Here is a 21,466-nt window from a genome sequence, read left to right on the forward strand (position 1 = left end):
TGCATTGAATAACTTTGTTAGCATCACGAAGTAAGTAATTAGATGGATCTAATTTGGATGAGCCTTGCATATGAGGAAGGCATGGAACAGATCTTGCAATTTACTTCCGAAAGAAGTCGACTAGATGAGCAATAAATCTTAGGCTTGGACTTGCCACTAATGGAATGAACCCATTTGGCAGTTTAAGCACTTAACACAACTTGTGGCCAATTTTGCTAGTTATTTACAACTTGCCTCCATGGTTGTGCATGAAGTGAAAATACATGATGTTGTCTATGATGATATCGGGCCCAAGATAGCCAAGGAATGGCATTGATGTTTATCTCAGTCCCTTGATTGATGACTTGAGAAAGTTGTGGGATGAGGGGATTTCAGTGTTTGATGGGTTTCAAAATGTGACCTTCGATTTGCGTGCAATGCTTTTTTGTACCATTAATGACATTCCAGCATACATGAATTTGAGTGGATACAATGTTAAGTGCCATTGTGCATGCCCTATCTGTGAAGAAGACACAAGCTACGTGCAACTGAAACATGGTAGAAAAACAATATACACTAGGCATCGACATTTTTTGACACCTTATCACCCTTACCCGCAACTAAAAAAAGCTCCTAATGGAAGTCAAAAGCATGAAAGTGCGTCGATACCATTAACTGGTCAGCAAGTTTTTGAGCTGGTTGAACACTTGAATACTATTTTTGGAAAGACTCAAAAGAAGGATAAAAGTAAGAGTTGCATATGGAAGAAAAGGTCTATTTTGTTTGATCTTCCCTATTGGTCTGATCTAGATGTTAGACATTGTATCGATGTTATGCATGTAGAGAAAAAATGTTTGTGATAGTGTCATTGGGACGCTCCTTAACATTCAAGGCAAGACGAAAGATGGTTTGAATACTAGTCAAGATCTAGCTGAGATGGGTATATGAGCCTAGTTACATCCAAGGTCTGATGGTAAGAAAATATACTTACCTTCAGCTTCTCATACTTTGTCCAGAAAGGAGAATATGAGTTTTTGTCAGTGTTTGCGTCGTGTCAAAGTCCCATAAGGATACTCTTCAAATATTAAGAGCCTTGTGCAATTGAAAGATCTAAAGTTAGTAGGCTTAAAGTCTCACGATTGCCACATCTTGATGCAACAATTGTTAGCCATGGCCATACGAGACATTTTTCCTAACAAAGTCAGGCTTGCCATAACTTGGTTGTGCTTATTCTTTAATGTCATATGTAGCAAAGTCCTTGATCTTGTCAAGTTAGATGAGCTGGAAAACGAGGCTACCATTATATTATGTCAGTTGGAGATGTATTTTCTTCCTACTTTATTCGATATCATGGTTCACTTAGTTGTTCATCTGGTCAGAGAAATCAAATGTTGTGGTCCTATTTATTTGCAGTGGATGTACCCGATTGAGCGATACATGAAGATCTTAAAAGGGTATATAAAGAATCTACACCATCTAGAAACATCTATTGTTGAAAGGTACATTGTAGAAGAAGCTATTGAGTTTTGTTTAGCGTACATTGAAAAGGAAAAACCTGTTGGGCTTCCCAAGTCTCGGCATGATGAAAGAGTGGGAGGTAAAGGTTCAAGAGGACTGCATGTTATCACTCCAAGTGTAGAAGATTTACAACAAGCTCATTTGTATGTATTGAATAACAATAATGAAGTTTTGTCATACATACTTTGTCATGAAGGTTTAGTGAAGGAAAGTAATCCAAAAATGTCGAAGAACAGGGTGTTGAAAGAGCATAATAAGACTTTCCTAAATTGGTTTAAAGATACAATTTTTGGTGACAATAATGCATCTGAAATGTTAAGAAAGCTAGCAGATTGGCCTTAAAGAAATGTTATAACTTGTCAAGTATATGATATAAACAAGTATTCTTTCTATACAAAAGCACAAGACGAGAAAAGTACAATGCAAAACAGTGGGGTTAGTCTAAGGGTTGGATCTCAACACTTTGCGAGTGTACTTGATGATAATCTCGTGTAGCTTCCATCCCTTACTTTGGTTTCATTGAAGAAATCTGGGAGCTTAACTATGTAAAATTCATTGTCTCTGTTTTCAAATGTAAGTGGGTTGACGACAATGTCAGTGTGCGGACCGATAATATAGGATTTACTTTGGTGGATCTTAAGAAACTCACTTACCAGAATGACCCTTTCATCATGGCAGAACAAGCTAAACATGTATTTTATGTTCAAGACCCTTATGATGAAAGGTGGTCAGTGGTTCTACATGGGAAAACAATTGGTGTTAATGATGAAGATGATGATTCACTCATTCATACTTATGTCAGTCCTTTGTCCACACAAATCTCACCTAACATTGTCAGAGAAGAAGTTGACGACGTTCATGCAAATTGTAAGGATCATGATGAAGGAGAATTAATTAACATCGTCTACTGTAATTTTTTTTATTATGTACTTCATTTTAGTCCATTCAATTACATAACACAATATAGTTTTGTGATCATCTTGAAAATTAATGTTTTTTTCTTTACAGGCAAATGGCTACACAACCCAGCTCTCCTCCTCCTCCTATTGATGCAGTATCACATTCCCCTTTTACCTTGAAGCGGACAAGAAAAGCAGCACGCCTGAGATCATTGGCTACTAGACTAGTTGGGGTAGAGAGACCCCTGGTCCATATGGATCCTACGACCGGGAAAGCCAACAGTCCCCACAAAAAAGTTAAGGACATATTTGGGGATCGTCGCTCGAGATAAGGTGGATGTGACATACGAAAATTGGAAACAAGTCCCTGCTACTCAGAAGGACTTGATATGGGAGGATATTCATGTATTTTAGTTAAATGTTGGATGTTGTTCATTAACAATAAAATTGTAATTTACTAACAATAAAATGTAATATTCGTTTGTGATGATGAATTTGATATCCCTGAAGCATCTTATTTGAGGACGAAAAAGAAAATACTTCAGACTATGAGTGAGCAATGGAGACAGTTTAAGTCTGATTTAATGTCAAAATGAACACTTACAGTCGACAAGGATGGTGTCAATGACACTGTATGTCAAAAGTACGACATCAGCAAGGAGAAGTGGACCCAATTTTGTCAGAGTCGTAGAGACCTTTCTTGAGAGGTAAGTTTGTGATTTTGATTGTTTAAAACTTTAAATTTACGTATTATTGTCAAACATAATAATTTTGGGTAATGTATAATTTTTAAGTGCGAAAGAAGGCATAAGTCATTCAGAAACAAAACATTGCCTCTCACGTGTTGTCTCGTGGGGGTTATGAATATCTAAAAAACAAGTTGATGGAGGAGAAGAAAAAGAAACAATTGGAGGAAGTAGCTCAATCCAAAAGCACTGACATTGTCATTGATCCTCCATCTCCCATCAAACGACACGTAAAGTGGAAGATGGCTCACACCAAGAAATCTGGTCAAATGACGTCTGAGGTAGCAAAGAAAATTGCTGACAAGATTGTAAGTTTACACTTGTCAATTGTCGTTATTTATATTTATTGTTTGATTGAGTAAACAAATAAATGGAGTGAATAGTCAATTTAGTCCCTGACATTGTACCCATTTTGTATATTAGTCCCTAACTTAATGTTAAATCCAAAATAGTCCCTATCTTTGCATAAGTGTTGCAAAATAGTCCTTCCGTTAAATTTTAAAGTAACGCTGTTAGTGAGGTCAATTTCAGTGCCACGTGAACTATCCAACGTGGCACTAAAGGATGACATGGCATGGCACGTGGATGTTCCGCTTAAAAGATGCCATGTCATTTGATGATAACAAAACGAGTAAATAGGCAATTTAGTCCCTGACTTTGTACCCATATTGCATATTAGTCCCTAACTTAATGAAAAATCCAAAATAGTCTCTATCTTTGCATAAGTGTTGCAAAATAGTCCCTAACTCAAAAGATGCCAGAAATCGTGCTTAAAGTGTTCATGCATTGTGAAGGTTGTGCCTTGCACGATTTCTGGCGGCGCAAATTCCTCCTTGGATTCCTTGTCATCTTTTGATTCCTTTGGTTTTTTCTCTTCTTCTTTCTTTTCTTCTTCCTTTACTTTTTTCTCCTCCACTTTCTTTTCCTTTGGTTTTTTCTCTTCCTATTCAGAACAAAAAAAAAATCAGAACCTGGATTGATACATTGATGGTAATTGAAGAAAAAAATAAAAGAGGAAAAGAGAATGGTTATGCAGACCTCGCCCATTGGTGTTGACAACTGTAGAGATAAGGTTGTTGCTGTGGATTTTTGGTTCTTTTTATTTGTGCAAGTGTGTGTAGGTTCTTTTTCTTATATGTGTCTCAATTGATTCAGAACCATCAGATTTGAAGAAGCCACTCATTCTATCATCATCAAATGACGTAGCACTAAAATTGACCTCACTAACAGCGTTACTTTAAAATTTAACGAAAGGACTATTTTGCAACACTTATGCAAAGAAATGGACTATTATGGATTTTTCATTAAGTTAGGGACTAATATGCAACAAGGGTACAAAGTCAAGGACTAAATTTCCTATTTACTCGTTTTGTTATCATCAAATGACGTGGCATGTTTTAAGAGGCACGTCCACGTGCCATGCCACATCATCCTTTAGTGCCACGTTAGACAGTCCACGTGGCACTAAAATTGACCTCACTAACAGTGTTACTTTAAAATTTAACAAAAGGACTATTTTGCAACACTTATGCAAAGATAGGGACTATTTTGCATTTAACATTAATTTAGGGACTAATATGCAAAATGGTACAATGTCAGGGACTAAATTGCCTATTCACTCCAAATAAATGTGTTCGTTACAGGATTCCTTGGAGGAGCAGGCCTCACAAGGAAGCTTTGTCACCCATGGACGTCAGAATGTGCTGACTGCAGCCATTGGGCGAGCATAACACCCTAGTCGTGTTCATGTTGTTGGAGCTATTGTCATGATTAAACAATACTTTGGGCTGGTTCCAAAAACCTCCCGCACATCTTCGTCCATGGCTTCCAAAGACCTGGAGCAGCTGACACAAAAAATCAGGGACCAGCTAGAGGAGTCAATCACAGAAAAAGTGACTCGACAGCTAACGTTGTCCTTCAGCCAGATGCAATCTAGTTTCAATCGCAAATGCAAATCATAGGGACTCACTTTGCCTCCTGAGCCTGAGGTTGGTCCTTTAGCTGCTCGTGTCAGCACAAAGGATTGTACATCGAAGAAAATCCTCCCCGTCTAGTTGGAATTGGAAGACCTTATGAGGGGTTGACCACCGTTCATAACATCCTTTTGGCCAATGATCAAGTCAAGGTTGGTGTTGAGGAAGTTCGAGATGCAAATGCTCACATTCTTGTACCCATTAAAGAGATTTAGTTAATGGGACAGGCACTTAACACCTTCGTTTCTTGGCTAACGCATCTTGTTAAGTGTTTCTTAGAACAAGTTGTAGATGCAATTGCCTTTGATGTTTTGATGATGATCATGATGATGTGTTGCAATTGATGCAAATGGGCTTTTCATGATTAAAATTCAAGACAATACTTCAAGATTACAAGTCACAACATCAAGATGATCACTAGAATATTAGGAAGGGAATTCCTAATTGAATTAGCAAAGGTTTGGCCAAGTGATTTAAATTAAAAAAGTGTTTTTCAAAGGTTTTACTCTCTGGTAATCGATTACCAGAGGATGTAATCGATTACCAGTGGCCAAATACGTTTTATAACAGCTACAAAAATTTGAATTCGAAATTTTAGACTGTGTAATCGATTACACAATTTTGGTAATCGATTACCAGCAGTTAGTAAACGTTTTAATTCAAATTTTTAAAAGCTGTAATCGATTACACAATCGCTGTAATCGATTACCAGACAGGATTTTCAGAAAAATAATTTTAAGAGTCACAACTTTTCAAAGGCTTTATTCATGACCATCAATGGTCTATATATATGTGACTTAAACACGAAATTGCTCAGAGATTTTCAGAACAACAAGTGTTTATCCTCTCAAAGAGCAAATTCATTTTATCCTCTTAAGAATTCCTTGGCCAATTCAATTGCAATTCATTAAGGAATTATTTGAGTGCTCAATCTGTAAAATCCATCTCTTTCTAGAGAGATTTGTTCTTCTTCTTCTTCTCATTCTTTAAGGGATTAAGAGACTGTGAGTCTCTTGTTGTAAAGGATCTCTAAACACAAAGGAAGGATTGTCCTTGTGTGTTTAGAACTTGTAAAAGGGATTTACAAGATAGTGGAACTCTCAAGCGGGTTGCTTGGGGACTGGACGTAGGCACAAGGGTGTGGCCGAACCAGTATAAAACTGAGTTTGCATTTTCTCTTCCCTTAATCTCCTTTATTTATTATTGCTTTATATTCATATTCAAATTGTTTCATTTGAATTAATATTTAAGAAGATTGTTATTAAGGGAATTCATAACTTGAGTAAAAAGTGAAATAGATTTTTAATTAGGGGAAATAGTTTGGAATATCTTAATTCAACCCCCCCCCCCCCCCTTCTTAAGATATTTGAGGCCACTTGTCTAACAAGTGGTATCAGAGCTTCATTCTTGTATAAAGTTTAGAAGCTTCAAGAAAAAGATGGCCTCAGCAAATTCCTTATTTCCAGAAGGGAATTCTATCAATAGACCTCCAATCTTTAATGGAGAGGGTTACCACTACTAGAAAACCCGAATGCAAATTTTTATCGAGGCAATAGATCTAAATATCTGGGAAGCCATAGAAATAGGGCCTTATATACCCACCACAGTAGAAAGAGTTTCAATAGATGGTAGTTCATCAAGTGAAAGCATAACCATAGAAAAACCTAGAGATAGATGGTCTAAAGAGGATAGAAAACGAGTACAATACAACTTAAAAGCCAAAAACATAATAACATCTGCCCTAGGAATGGATGAATATTTCAGGGTTTCAAATTGTAAGAGTGCTAAGGAAATGTGGGACACTCTTCGATTAACACATGAAGGAACTACAAATGTTAAAAGATCTAGGATAAATGCACTAACTCATGAGTATGAATTATTTAGAATGAATGTAAATGAAAATATTCAGAGTATGCAAAAGAGATTTACACATATAGTAAATCATCTAGCAGCCTTAGGCAAAGAATTTCAAAATGAGGATCTTATAAACAAGGTGTTAAGATGTTTAAGTAGAGAATGGCAACCCAAAGTAACGGCCATTTCTGAATCAAGAGATTTGTCTAACATGTCTCTTGCCACTTTATTTGGAAAGTTGCAGGAACACGAGATGGAACTATTGAGATTGCACCAAAATGAAGAGAATGACAAGAAAAAGAAAGGAATTGCTCTTAAAGCATCATCCTCAATTCAAGAAGAAAGTGATCAGGATAATGATCCAGATGATGATGATGATCTAAGTCTTTTGTAAAAAGATTCAACAAGTTTCTTAAAGTAAGAGGAAATCAGAGGTGACCAAATTTTAAATCAAAGAGAAGGACAGAAAATTCATCCTCTACTCTAAAATGCTTTGAATGCAATCAACCTGGACATCTGAGGGTTGATTGTCCCATCTTCAAGAAAAAGATGGAAAAATCTGAAAAGAAAAATCATAGTGAAAAGAAACTGAAGAAAGCATACATCACATGGGATGAAAATGATTTGGAATCCTCTGAAGATTCTGAAAATGAAGAGATAAATCTCTGCCTTATGGCCAAAAGTTACGAAAGTAATGAAGAGGTAACATCTTCAAACAACTTATCTATTTCTTTTGATGAATTGCAAGATGCATTTGCTGATTTGCATAAAGAATCAATTAAACTTGCAAAATTAGTTTCATCATCAAAGAAAACAATTTCAAATTTAGAAAATGAAATTTCGAAATTAAACAAAGAATTAGATCTTCTTAGAAATGAAGTCTCAATCTCTAAAACAAATGAAAAAGTTAATATCTCCACTATTAATGACAAGAAAATAACAGATTCTTGTAGTTGTTGTGATAAATATGTAAAAGAAATTAAAGAGTTGAAAAATTCACTTGCAAAATTTTCATATAGTAGAAATAATTTAGATGTTATATTAAGTAAACAAAGATATGTGTCTAATAAAAATGGACTAGGGTATAAATCTGAAAAACAACAAAAGGCTCATAAAAACTTTTCCACTTCCACACAAAAATGTAATTCTAATTCTATCACTTATTTTTACTGTGGAAGAAGAGGACATGGTATATCAACTTGCTACTTCAAGAAAAATTACAGTAACATTAAAATGATATGGGTCCCAAAAGGATCCTCAGTTTATACTAACATGCAAGGACCCAATAAAATTTGGGTACCTAAGTCAAAAACTTGATTATGCAGGTATCTTTGAGAAAGAAGTGGTACATAGATAGCGGATGCTCAAAACATATGACTGGAGATGCATCAAATTTTATACATATATCTCCAAAGAAAAGCGGGCATGTAACATATGGTGACAGCAACAAAGGTAGAATTCTTGGAGTGGGTAAAATAGGTACAAATTCTTCAAACTCCATTGAAAATGTTCTACTTGTTGAAGGCCTTAAGCACAGCCTGCTTAGCGTTAGTCAACTATGTGACAAAGGCTATCTAGTATCATTTGATTCTCAGAAATGTCTTATAGAACATAAGCATGACATTAATATAAAGTATGTAGGACATAGAGTCAATAATGTTTACATGATAGACTTAAGCATAAAACAAGAAAACAATCATTGTTTTCTTAGTAAAGATGATGATCCATGGTTATGGCATAAAAGAATTGCTCACATAAACATGGATCACTTAAATAAGTTAATTTCAAAAGATTTAGTAGTTGGTTTGCCTAAATTGAAATTTGAAAAAGATAAACTATGCGATGCATGTCAAAAGGGAAAACAAACAAGAGTCTCATTCAAACCTAAAAATGTTGTTTCAACCACTCGACCATTACAGTTATTGCATATGGATCTATTTGGTCCATCTAGAACCATGAGTTTTGGAGGAAATTACTATGCTCTAGTTATAGTTGATGATTTCTCTAGATATACTTGGACATTATTTATTACACATAAAAGTGATTCATTCCAAGCATTTAGGAAACTTGCTAAAGTCATACAAAACAAGAAAAATCTCAAGATTGCATCCATTAGAAGTGATCATGGGGGTGAATTTGAAAATAAAGATTTTGAATTATTTTGTGATGAACATGGTATTGAACACAATTTTTCTGCACCAAGAACCCCTCAACAAAATGGAGTTGTTGAGAGGAAAAATAGGTCATTGGAAGAAATTGCAAGAACTTTATTAAATGATGCCTCTCTTCCAAAGTATTTTTGGGCTGAAGCTGTCAATACTGCATGTTACATCATGAATAGGGCCTTGATAAGACCTATTTTAAAGAAAACCCCATATGAGTTATTTAATGGTAGAAAACCTAATATCTCTCATCTACATGTTTTTGGTTGCAAGTGCTTTGTACTTAATAATGGTAAAGATAATCTAGGAAAATTCGATGCAAAATCTGATGAAGGCATTTTTCTTGGATATTCATTACAAAGCAAAGCATATAGGATATATAATAAGAGAACTATGAATATCGAGGAATCCATTCATGTTACCTTTGATGAATCTAATGCTATATTGTCAAGAAAGAATATGCTAGATGACATTGCAGATTCTTTAGAACATATGAACATTCATGAACAAAATTCCAAAGGAAATGATAAAGGAAACAATGAAGATCCTCCAGAAGAAGTCAAATCCAATGATGAACTTCCAAGAGAATGGAAAGCTTCAAGAGATCATCCCCTCGACAACATTATTGGTGATATCTCAAAAGGGGTAACAACTAGACACTCTCTTAAAGATTTATGCAATAATATGGCTTTTGTATCCATGATTGAACCTAAAAATATAAAATAAGCCATAATATATGATAATTGGATCATTGCCATGCATGAAGAATTAAACCAATTTGAAAGAAATAATGTGTGGAAATTAGTAGAAAAACCTGAAAATTATCCTATCATAGGAACAAAATGGGTTTTTAGAAATAAATTAGATGAACATGGTATAATTATTAGAAATAAAGCCAGGTTAGTAGCAAAAGGGTATAATCAAGAAGAAGGAATAGACTATGAAGAAACATATGCTCCTGTTGCAAGATTAGAAGCCATTAGAATGCTATTGGCATATGCATCCATAATGAATTTTAAACTTTATCAAATGGATGTTAAGAGTGCCTTTCTAAATGGCTTAATTCAAGAAGAGGTATATGTTGAACAACCCCCTGGTTTTGAAATTCCTGATAAACCAAACCATGTTTATAAATTACAAAAGGCTCTTTATGGTTTGAAACAAGCCCCTAGGGCATGGTATGAACGATTAAGCAATTTTCTTCTAGAAAAAGATTTCTCCAGAGGTAAAGTGGATACCACATTGTTCATAAAGAGAAAGCATAATGATATTTTGTTGGTTCAAATATATGTTGATGATATAATTTTTGGATCCACTAATGATTCTTTGTGCAAGGAGTTTTCCCTTGATATGCAAAGTGAATTTGAAATGTCAATGATGGGAGAACTAAAGTACTTTCTGGGATTACAAATCAAGCAAACTCAAGAAGGTATATTCATCAATCAATCCAAATACTGCAAGGAATTGATCAAAAGATTTGGGATGGATAGTGCAAAACACATGTCTACACCGATGAGCACTAATTGTTACTTAGATAAAGATGAATCTGGTCAGTCTATAGACATAAAACAATATCGAGGTATGATCGGATCTCTTCTTTATTTATCTGCTAGTAGACCTGATATTATGTTTAGTGTATGCATGTGTGCTAGGTTTCAATCCAACCCCAAACAATCACATTTAAGTGCAGTAAAGAGAATCATGAGATATCTATTAGGAACAATCAATTTAGGATTATGGTATCCTAAGAATTCAACATGTAACTTAATAGGATATTCTGATTCTGATTTTTCCGGATCTAAAACTAATAGAAAAAGTACAAGTGGAACTTGTCAATTTATTGGATCGGCTCTTGTCTCATGGCATAGTAAGAAACAAAACAGTGTTGCTTTATCTACTGCTGAAGCGGAGTATATCTCTGCCGGTAGTTGTTGTGCACAGATTTTATGGATGAAGCAACAATTATCTGACTATGGCATCATTCTTGATCGCATACCTATTAAGTGTGATAATACTAGTGCCATAAATCTATCCAAAAACCCAGTTCAACACTCTAGAACTAAACATATAGAGATTAGACATCACTTTCTTAGAGATCATGTCCTAAAGGGAGATTGTGTATTAGAATTTGTTGATACTAAGAATCAACTTGCTGATATTTTCACTAAACCTCTCCCCAAGGAAGTGTTCTTCTCTATTAGAAGAGAATTAGGTCTCTTAGATGTAAGAGATTTAGAAAAATAGGGATTGATTGGTTGATTGAATGGTTGATTGATTGGTTGATTTACTCTTACCTTTTGATTGTAGATGATTTTGTTTGATCTTGTTTGAATTCTTGTTTTTATGATAGAATTTATGATTTTTTGTGTATATAATAATTGAATGATTGAATTTAGTGTATTAGTAGTGAAAATTAGTCATATAGGATGTATTTGAGCATAAACATGGATATTCTCTTAAGAAACTAGCCTAGGATAGGCTCTGGTAATCGATTACCATCCAGTGTAATCGATTACACATGAACAGGCAGTCTGTAATCGATTACAACATCCTGTAATCGATTACCAGAAGGCTTATTGGGCCTGTAATCGATTACCAATACCTGTAATCGATTACAATGCGTCATCTTCTATAAATACTCACGAAATCAGAGCTGCTGTGCAGCCAAAGCATCCTCCACGTTTTCCTCCATACCTAGAACTTCAAACCTTCGATTCTCACTCAATTCTTCACCAAATCACGTCCCGTAAAGCCCAATCTTCCTCTTTTTCACTCCTCTTTCACTTCAACCGATCAAAATCCAGAAAAACTTCATCAAATGGCAGAGCCATCAAAGAAGAGAAAGGGATCATCCTCCACCGCTACCGCTGCTGCCCATCGCCGCCACGGCCCATCCGGAGCACCCACAGCACCTATTCCTCCTTCTTTGTCATCTCCAAGATCATCAACACTGTTTTCATCCGATGATCAGTGTCTACGGTACCGTTCTCAGTTTTCTTCTAGAATTCTTTAATGATGAAACGTTTGATTGTTATCAAGTGTTTCAAAATTCTGGTCTTGTTGATTTCATGTCATTAAAATTGCCATATTATCCTGAACTTGTAAAGGTCTTCTACTGCAATTTAAAAATTCAGGATGGTATTATTATGTCTGAAGTGCATGGTACTTCTATGGTCATTGATCAGTCACTATTCTTTTCTTTGACTCATTTACCCAGTCAAGGTGCACCTTTTGAGGGCACCATTGTTGATGACTGGAAATTCGATTATTCGAGTCATGATGCTCGTCGCATGGTCTGCAATGATCAAGCTGAAATGACCGGTAGATTGTTGGTCGGGTCATTAACTTTTGATAATCGCATCATGCATTATATCATTGTTAGAATTTTGCTTCCTCGGTCTTCAAATTTAGCACAAGCCTCTGAGGAGGATTTGATTCTTATGTGGGCTTTTCTTACCGGTCGTCAGATCGACTGGGCCCATTTGGTTCGGTACCGAATGCATAAGGCATTACGACCCAATGCGCCTCTTCCTTATCCATATTTGATTACTCTGTTTTTGCATCATTTTCAAATTCTGCTTGATGATGAACCCTTTGTTCAAGTCAAGCGTTCTTTTGCAATTGGTGCTGGTGCAGTGACCTCCTTTGGGTATCGTAAAGATCGGAATGGACAATGGCTGAAGAAGGATGCACTCCCTCCTCAAGATGAACGTACTCCTTCACCTCCCCCTCAACGTGAAGATTCCGCACTCATGAATGAAGTCCTCTCCGAATTACGGGGTCTTCATTCTTATGTTGGTGACCACTTCGAATCGTTAGATTCACGCTTTGCCGGTATGGACATTCATCTTACACAGCTTGAAGAGGATGTCGGATACATTCGTCAGAGTTTCGATCTTCCACCACCACCTCCGTCTTCTTAGATTTTAGTTTATGATTATTTATCTTTTATAAGCCGTGTATTTTGGCTTTTACTTTCTTAGAATTTACATTATTATGCTAAGTACTTTGCTTATTTATCTTGTGGTTTTTAAATTTCAGTCTTGGATGTTTTGTGGTTGTTGACATTTTCAGTTATTTGGATTCTGGTTTGATTATTTCTTCTTTGTGAGTTTGGCTTCTTGTGTTTTATACTCTGATATTTATATATTTTTCTACTCCGTTGTTATCTCTGTGTTGATTTCCGAGTTCTTTGGCTTTTTGATGTTGCCAAAGGGGGAGAAAAGGTTGTAGAAAAAAAAAGCTTAAGAAAAAGCTTAACAAACTTAGAAATCAAGTGATCATGAATTCCGAAATATAGGGGGAGTAAACGCATGCACATTTTATCTATATACAATTGTTTGTTGCTTGCTTGAATCTTGATTTCAAGTATTGTATTGTCATCATCAAAAAGGTGGAGATTGTAGATGCAATTGCCTTTGATGTTTTGATGATGATCATGATGATGTGTTGCAATTGATGCAAATGGGCTTTTCAAGATTAAAATTCAAGACAATACTTCAAGATTACAAGTCACAACATCAAGATGATCACTAGAATATTAGGAAGGGAATTCCTAATTGAATTAGCAAAGGTTTGGCCAAGTGATTTAAATTAAAAAAGTGTTTTTCAAAGGTTTTACTCTCTGGTAATCGATTACCAGAGGATGTAATCGATTACCAGTGGCCAAATACGTTTTATAACAGCTACAAAAATTTGAATTCGAAATTTTAGACTGTGTAATCGATTACACAATTTTGGTAATCGATTACCAGCAGTTAGTAAACGTTTTAATTCAAATTTTTAAAAGCTGTAATCGATTACACAATCGCTGTAATCGATTACCAGACAGGATTTTCAGAAAAATAATTTCAAGAGTCACAACTTTTCAAAGGCTTTATTCATGACCATCAATGGTCTATATATATGTGACTTAAACACGAAATTGCTCAGAGATTTTCAGAACAACAAGTGTTTATCCTCTCAAAGAGAAAATTCATTTTATCCTCTTAAGAATTCCTTGGCCAATTCAATTGCAATTCATTAAAGAATTATTTGAGTGCTCAATCTGTAAAATCCATCTCTTTCTAGAGAGATTTGTTCTTCTTCTTCTTCTCATTCTTTAAAGGATTAAGAGATTGTGAGTCTCTTGTTGTAAAGGATCTCTAAACACAAAGGAAGGATTGTCCTTATGTGTTTAGAACTTGTAAAAGGGATTTACAAGATAGTGGAACTCTCAAGCGGGTTGCTTGGGGACTGGACGTAGGCACAAGGGTGTGACCGAACCAGTATAAAACTGAGTTTGCATTTTCTCTTCCCTTAATCTCCTTTATTTATTATTTCTTTATATTCATATTCAAATTGTTTCATTTGAATTAATATTTAAGAAGATTGTTATTAAGGAAATTCATAACTTGAGTAAAAAGTGAAATAGATTTTTAATTAGGGGAAATAGTTTGGAATATCTTAATTCAACCCCCCCCCTTCTTAAGATATCTGAGGCCACTTGTCTAACACAAGTATTTCACTGTCATTAAATGATTTTTTTTCCAATTAAAGTGTTAATTTTCATTAAATTATGTTAATTAACTATGTTGGATAAATAGGGAGCTGCGGGATAGGGGAAACCTATATATAGCCTGGATCATGATGTCGATGATCCATTATATCAGATGACATTGACAATCCCATAACTTTTTCTAAAGTCGATGCAGATTATGTGGGATGCTACCATGCTTGTGGTGCAAAATGATAACTTCCCCTTGTACATAAAGCATGAAGATATGTTTGAAATAACACACGGTGGTCAATGTCTCAGCATCTCTGTTATACTATTGTGGATTCTGTAAGCCACTTTAGATTATTGTTTATTAGATAAGTTATTGTTTTAAACTCATACATAATTGACTTTATTTTAACAACAATAGGCCTATGAATGAGACAAGTATGCGAGCGGGGAATGTCAATGTCTATGGATTCCTCGAGCCACAGTCCATATAAAGATCTGGGAAATCACAATTTGAATCAGAAAGTTATGTTATATTAAGAACTGGATGCAGAATTCAAAGAGAGATGTGTACTTAGGAGCCTACTTGAAGGGGTAAGTTAAACTGAACTGATGAATTTAAATAATCTATGTAGTGCACATTGGCAAATGGTTGTCATTTTGCCTAAGGAAAATGTTATCATCTGATTTTGTTCCTTACACAATAGGCCAGACAACTACCTAAAAGGAATATTAACAGGTCAATTATATTTTCCAATACATTTACATTACCATTAGTTGGAAACATCAATATTTTAATTGTACAATACACATGCATATTTGCATTGAACAATGCTTTGAAATGATTTGACGATAGTCCACAAACTAAATCCAAGGTTGTTGCTAGGTGGATTATTGTTAAAGTACGTCTTCTTCTAAATTCTTCTAATTATATTTTATTACTGTGTACACTAATTTGTACTTAACATTGAATATCTAAATTTCATAATATATTTAGTGTAATACACAAAAAGGAAGCACTGAGTGCGGGTACTACGTCATGCACTGGATGTCAACTATAATTTTGGAAGTTTCAAGAATAATTGGGAAACGGTAATTGTTTAATTCAAACGTAATTCATTTTGTTATAATTGTTATTGAATGTTATTAACTTATGCTTTATTATATCATGCAGTATTTCAATGATGCTAGACCATTGGAACCAAAAAGAATTAAGGCGCTTCGTATCCAGTGGGCGACATACTATTTGAAAGTTAAACAATTAGCTAGTGTTTTAAGTCATTTTAGAATTGTAGTTTAGTTAATTTAAATTTTATACAATTCATTTCATGTATGCACGTTAAATATTATTTTAATTCATAGTAAATATTAAATGTTTATGGAATTTTTTATAAAAACTGTCTGAAAACTATTGTTGTGGTTTTGGTTTCAAATTTACAGGTTAAATTGGGGTAGTTAGAAAAACAAACAAAATATTAAAAAAAATCCAATAAATAACATCGGTTATTCAAAAAAACCAATGTTAAGTTGGATTCACAACATCGGTATTTAGTAAAAAGCAATGTTGATGAACATCAACATTGGTTTTGACTATTGGTTTTCACTAAAAACAGATGTTGGTTAGCAAAAAACAACATCGATTTTCACTAAAAACCGATGTTGATTACCATAACATAACATTGATTTTTAGTAAAAACCAATGTTGGGCAATACAAATTAACATCGGTTTTTACTAAAAATTGGTGTTGTATGTATATATTAACATCAGGTTTATTAAAAACCGATGTTGTAGGTATACCTTAACATCAATTTTTTAAACTGGTGTTGTAGGTATACCTTAACATCAGATTTTTAGTAAATTTCACTTTCATTTTTTGTTATTTCTTATTATACAACATCAGTTTTTTAAAATCCATGTTTGTCATTTTTATGTTAACATTAGCTTTGTAAAACCGATGTTAATGTTATTACTTTCAATGCTGGTACTTTCAACATCGGTTAATAATTGATGTTGAAAGTACTTAATAACCAATGTTAAAATCCTATTTTCTAGTAATGGTTCTAGGTACCGAGCTCAGCTTTCGCGGTTGTTTTTGAATACGTTAAAACACAAACTCAAAAGAAAAGAAAAGAAAATGAAAGTTGGTGGAAGCGGGAGGGAAGTAGATCTCAATGGCGAGAATGATACCTGAAAGAAGCGTCGGTGAACAATGAGAGTGACGGTGGTAACAGTGGTGACAGGTGATGGCAATGACAGCAACTGACAGTGGTGACGACAATGAGAGTTGATGGCAAGTGATGGTGGTGACCAAGGAGGACATTCATGAGGAGAGTGGTGAGCTACTCTGGTGAAAGAATTTGGGAGATTGAGCTCGGGGCAAAAAGGGTTTAGGGTTTTAATTTAAGTTAAAATACAACATCGATTTTTTAAAAACAAATGTTAACATGAGCTCATTAACATCGATTTTTAAAAAACCGATGTTAATAAACTCATGTTATTTATGAGTATGTCTCTGTGTTTTTATTAACAGTAATTTTTTCTAAAACCAATATTAAAACTATTATTTCTAGTAGTGTGAATGAAAATATTCAAATAATCAAATTAGACTTAATCATTACTCCAACAATATTATTGAGTGTGATTGTGTGTTTTCTTTTTCATTGGTTCATAAATAAACAAAATTCTATGATGGGATTGATACAGAATTAAGAAAAGAAACAAATTTGAACCGATGAGGTTTTGTCAACTTTTTCTTTTGATGGATTCTTCACGATTGACCAACTTTTCTTTAACTTCATTGGACGGCATCCATGTAGGTTTTGATTGGAGGTTTATGTCCATCTATAATTATTTTTTACTGATTTTTTTTTCAAACACAAAATAGATTATGAAAAGATTTAAAAGTTATATAAAGACTAAGATTAAACGTAAGTTAAGGGTAATGATTTTTTTTTCTGAATTAAGGGTAATGATTTTTTCGGTCAGGAACTTAACCTCAATTTAATAAAATGTCCCATTAAATAAATTCATGTATTTTAAGAATTGATTAAGACAAAATAAAAGCTTAAAATATTTATTTTGAAAAAGAAAAAAAGTTTAAGAATATTAAATTAAAGTTTAAAAAATATATTTTGAAAAAGAGTAAAGTTTATATATATATATATACTCCCTCCGTTCCTTTCAACAAGATCTTTTCCAAAAAATTACTCATCCTTTTCTTCAAGACCTTTTTCTAATTTTTTTGTTGCATTAACTATATTTTTAAAGTACTCTTAGTTATTAATAAGTTTTTAGAAAAAAATCAATGCTACGGTAAAAATTAATCAGTTATTCTTCTCTTTCTTATTAGAATGGGAAAATGAGTAATAATTACGTGAGAACTAATTAAGTAAGAAAAAAAAATTATTAATTTCATAAATATTAAGAATAATTTTACAAAAATATTATAAGTTATTCATAAATGTAATGTTATTAATTAAATTAATCCATTTTTTAAGAGTGAATTAATTAAAAAAGTTTTATTAATATAGACTGAGGAAATATTTTATATTGTTGATTAAATATAATAGGCCTTAAAATCACCAAATGTGTCGATCAATTAGTAGTGTGGGGTTGTTTTAGCTTAACCAAAGGTCTTAGGTTTGAGTTCTAGCTAGTAGTTTGGTTTTTCTAGCATTTTAGTTGTTTTTTGAAAAACTATTTAATAAATGAGTGGGTTAACAAACAATTTATTAGAATGGGTGATTCTTTTCATGTAAGATACACAAAATGTCACTCAAAGGTGTTCTAACCGAATGTGTCACCCTCATCTATACCACCTTTTCAGGTGGGCTGTCAAAACAGGTGGTGCCACCGTATATGTCTCCACCAAGGAAGCACCATATTGCACTATGTCTCTGATAGAGTTTGTTTCCTTGATGCTGACACGCGTGTTCCTAGAGCGGTGGAAGTTGACTGCATGTTCTTGAGGATGCACTAGTGCAGGAAACACTAGGTCATGGTTTGCTTCCCAAGAGGCGCTAGCTAATGGTGTGCCTCTAGTTTGGTGGCGCCATCTCCTCGTGTGCTTATAAACATAAGTTGAGATAAGTCTTCTTATTTATTTTGTTTAAAAATAATTTGTTTCATTTACTTTACTATTTTTTTAAGTTTTCTTCATTTGTTGTAGTATTATTTTATGTTATTAATTTCTTAGTTCATGTTTCATTAGGAAAATATAGTAGGAAATATTTCGTAATTTTTTAGTTTGTAGAAAATGATGTAGGAAATATTTTTGTTGAATGTTTGTATAAAAATAATTTGTTTCATTTATTTTATTATTTTCTTTGTATGTCTTCTTCATTAGTTTTAGTATTATTGTGTTATTAACTTTTTAGTTCATATATCATTAGGAGAATATTTTGTGCTATTAATTTTGTTAGTTCATATTTCATTAGGAGAAGATAGTAGGAAACATTTTGTTGAGCCTTCATATAAAAATATAGTTGTAGAAAATTATTGTTGTCATTTTATCGTTTTTATAAAATAAAATGTATTTGTAAAAATGTTTTGTATAGTAATGAATTTATGTCATAAAATATTAATTAGGATTTTCTTTGGATAAAATTTCAGGATTGAATAAAATTTTCACTATGGTGGACATTACAAAAGTGCATCTTGGAGCATCCAACCAGTTTGTATTTTACGACACTACTACAAATAAGGCTTTCTACATCGGTTATTCGAGTCATTCTACATCGGTTTTTAACCGTCGTCGTAGGAGACGTTGTAAAAAGGGGAAATCTTTTCTACGACGGTCGTGGACGACCGTCTTAGAATGTTGAACATTCTACATCGGTTCTGAGAGGACCGATGTAGAATGATAATCATTCTAAGATGGTCATGTATCAAAGACCGTCTCAGAATGCTTAGCATTCTACATCGATCGTCTGCGAACCGATGTAGAATGTTCAACATTCTAAAACGGTCTTTGACACGTGGCTGTCTTAGGATCGTTAGCATTCTACATCGGTCGTCTCAGAACCGATGTAGAATGAGTTTTTTTTTTGTTTTTTTTTGTTAAAGCTACTTTTATTATTCAATTATTAAAGAATATTTTCATAAATATAAGAAACCCATATATACCACTATCAATGCCCATATATCCCTCATGAACCACTAACAGTAGATATAGCAGTAAGAAACTTTAAAATTTTGCATAAAAATGATTCCATTCATTAAAATAGAAATATATAAATAAAAAGAACAAGTTGCTTTAAATTTTAAACAGTGCAACAATAAGCATTTACACCAAGACACATGATAACGATGCTAATTTTGGACTTCTTGCTCCTAGTTCATTGCTCACCCTCACACTGCATGCATTATATAATAATACTTGTTTAATATCTACACCATTGCAAATTTCACAAGAAATAAATAAATAACAGGAATCCAAGTATCTTGCAGCTGCATTGAATCCAACAGAGATCATGAACACCCATCCAAAAATTGTGGTGTTGCAATTTCAAATAACAAGAGTAGGGATAGTTTGATTAAATGAATTCTTAAAAAATGTAGTAATAACAACAATTTCATTAAAACAAATAAAATAAACGCATGACTTATACATGCATCCCTATAAAAGCATGAGTCCAAGATCAATGAAGATATAAACTAATTGTATGAACAAAAAAAGAGAAAAGTAAAAGTAAATATACCTTGATGGGCTGGGTGAATTTCCTTCTACCAAATATCACAAAAAGAGTCATACACGAAGCAAGTCATAAGTCACTAATGCAATAAACATGAATTACATGCATTATAAAATCATATTTTAACCTGTTATGTACATCAAACCTAGTCAAAAGCTACATATGCTTGTTAGGGTAATAATAGTGTATTCGAATTTTGAAATAGTTTTAGCTTATTAAGTCATTCGGTTGATATTAAAAGTATAAGATATGACTATATATATAAAGTGTATATGAATTTTAAAGATAAAATATATATTTAAAATTGTTTTTTTATATCCAATTATAACTTGTTAAATTATTTAAAAATATAAAATATTATACCATATGTATGTTAGGAATGTGAGGACTTTATGAAATGATAGTATTCAGGTGAAAGTAAATATATACAAGGAAGAGGGGGAAGGGTACATGAAAGAATGAGAAACATATACAAATTTATATATATATATATATATATATATATATATATATATAGAGAGAGAGAGAGAGAGAGAGAGAGATTTTAGTTAAAAAAAACTTAATCAGAGGCCTTAAATTAAAATACTATGCAAACCTATTAGTGGAGATTGGGCAATTACTTACACGAAGATACTTAGTGTAGTTTGATGTTGTTGTCAACACGCATGCTTTGGAAATATGAAACGTCTCGAGAGTTGTTGTGTTAGTGGAGGTAGGTAGGAAATGGGATATTCAATTGAAAAATCTATAGAATAAATTTAAGACAACTTATTAATTTTTCTTAGTTAGAGATAAATTTAAGGATAGAACAATACTATTTCTACAATTTGTATAGGAGAAAATGAATTGCGTGATAAGATAAATAATATAAATAAAAAAGATATAAAAAATAGTATTGTAATATAAATTTAAATTAAAAGTATTACATAAATAATATTACTCTTTAAAATCTAACATGACAAGGAATATTTCCGTAATAAAAATTTAAATATTGTGTTATGTTAGAAAATGACAAGTATTTTTTTAAAAAAAATATTAAAAGAAAAAATTTCTTGCAAATTTTAATAGTTTATAGTGTTGTGATATATATAAATGAGGAGTTAAATTACACCATTATATTATAAGTTACAATAATTTTTACACTATTAATTAATAA

This window comes from Glycine max, chromosome 15 (genome assembly GCF_000004515.6).
Source record: "Glycine max cultivar Williams 82 chromosome 15, Glycine_max_v4.0, whole genome shotgun sequence".
In the NCBI taxonomy this organism is placed as follows: Eukaryota; Viridiplantae; Streptophyta; class Magnoliopsida; order Fabales; family Fabaceae; genus Glycine; species Glycine max.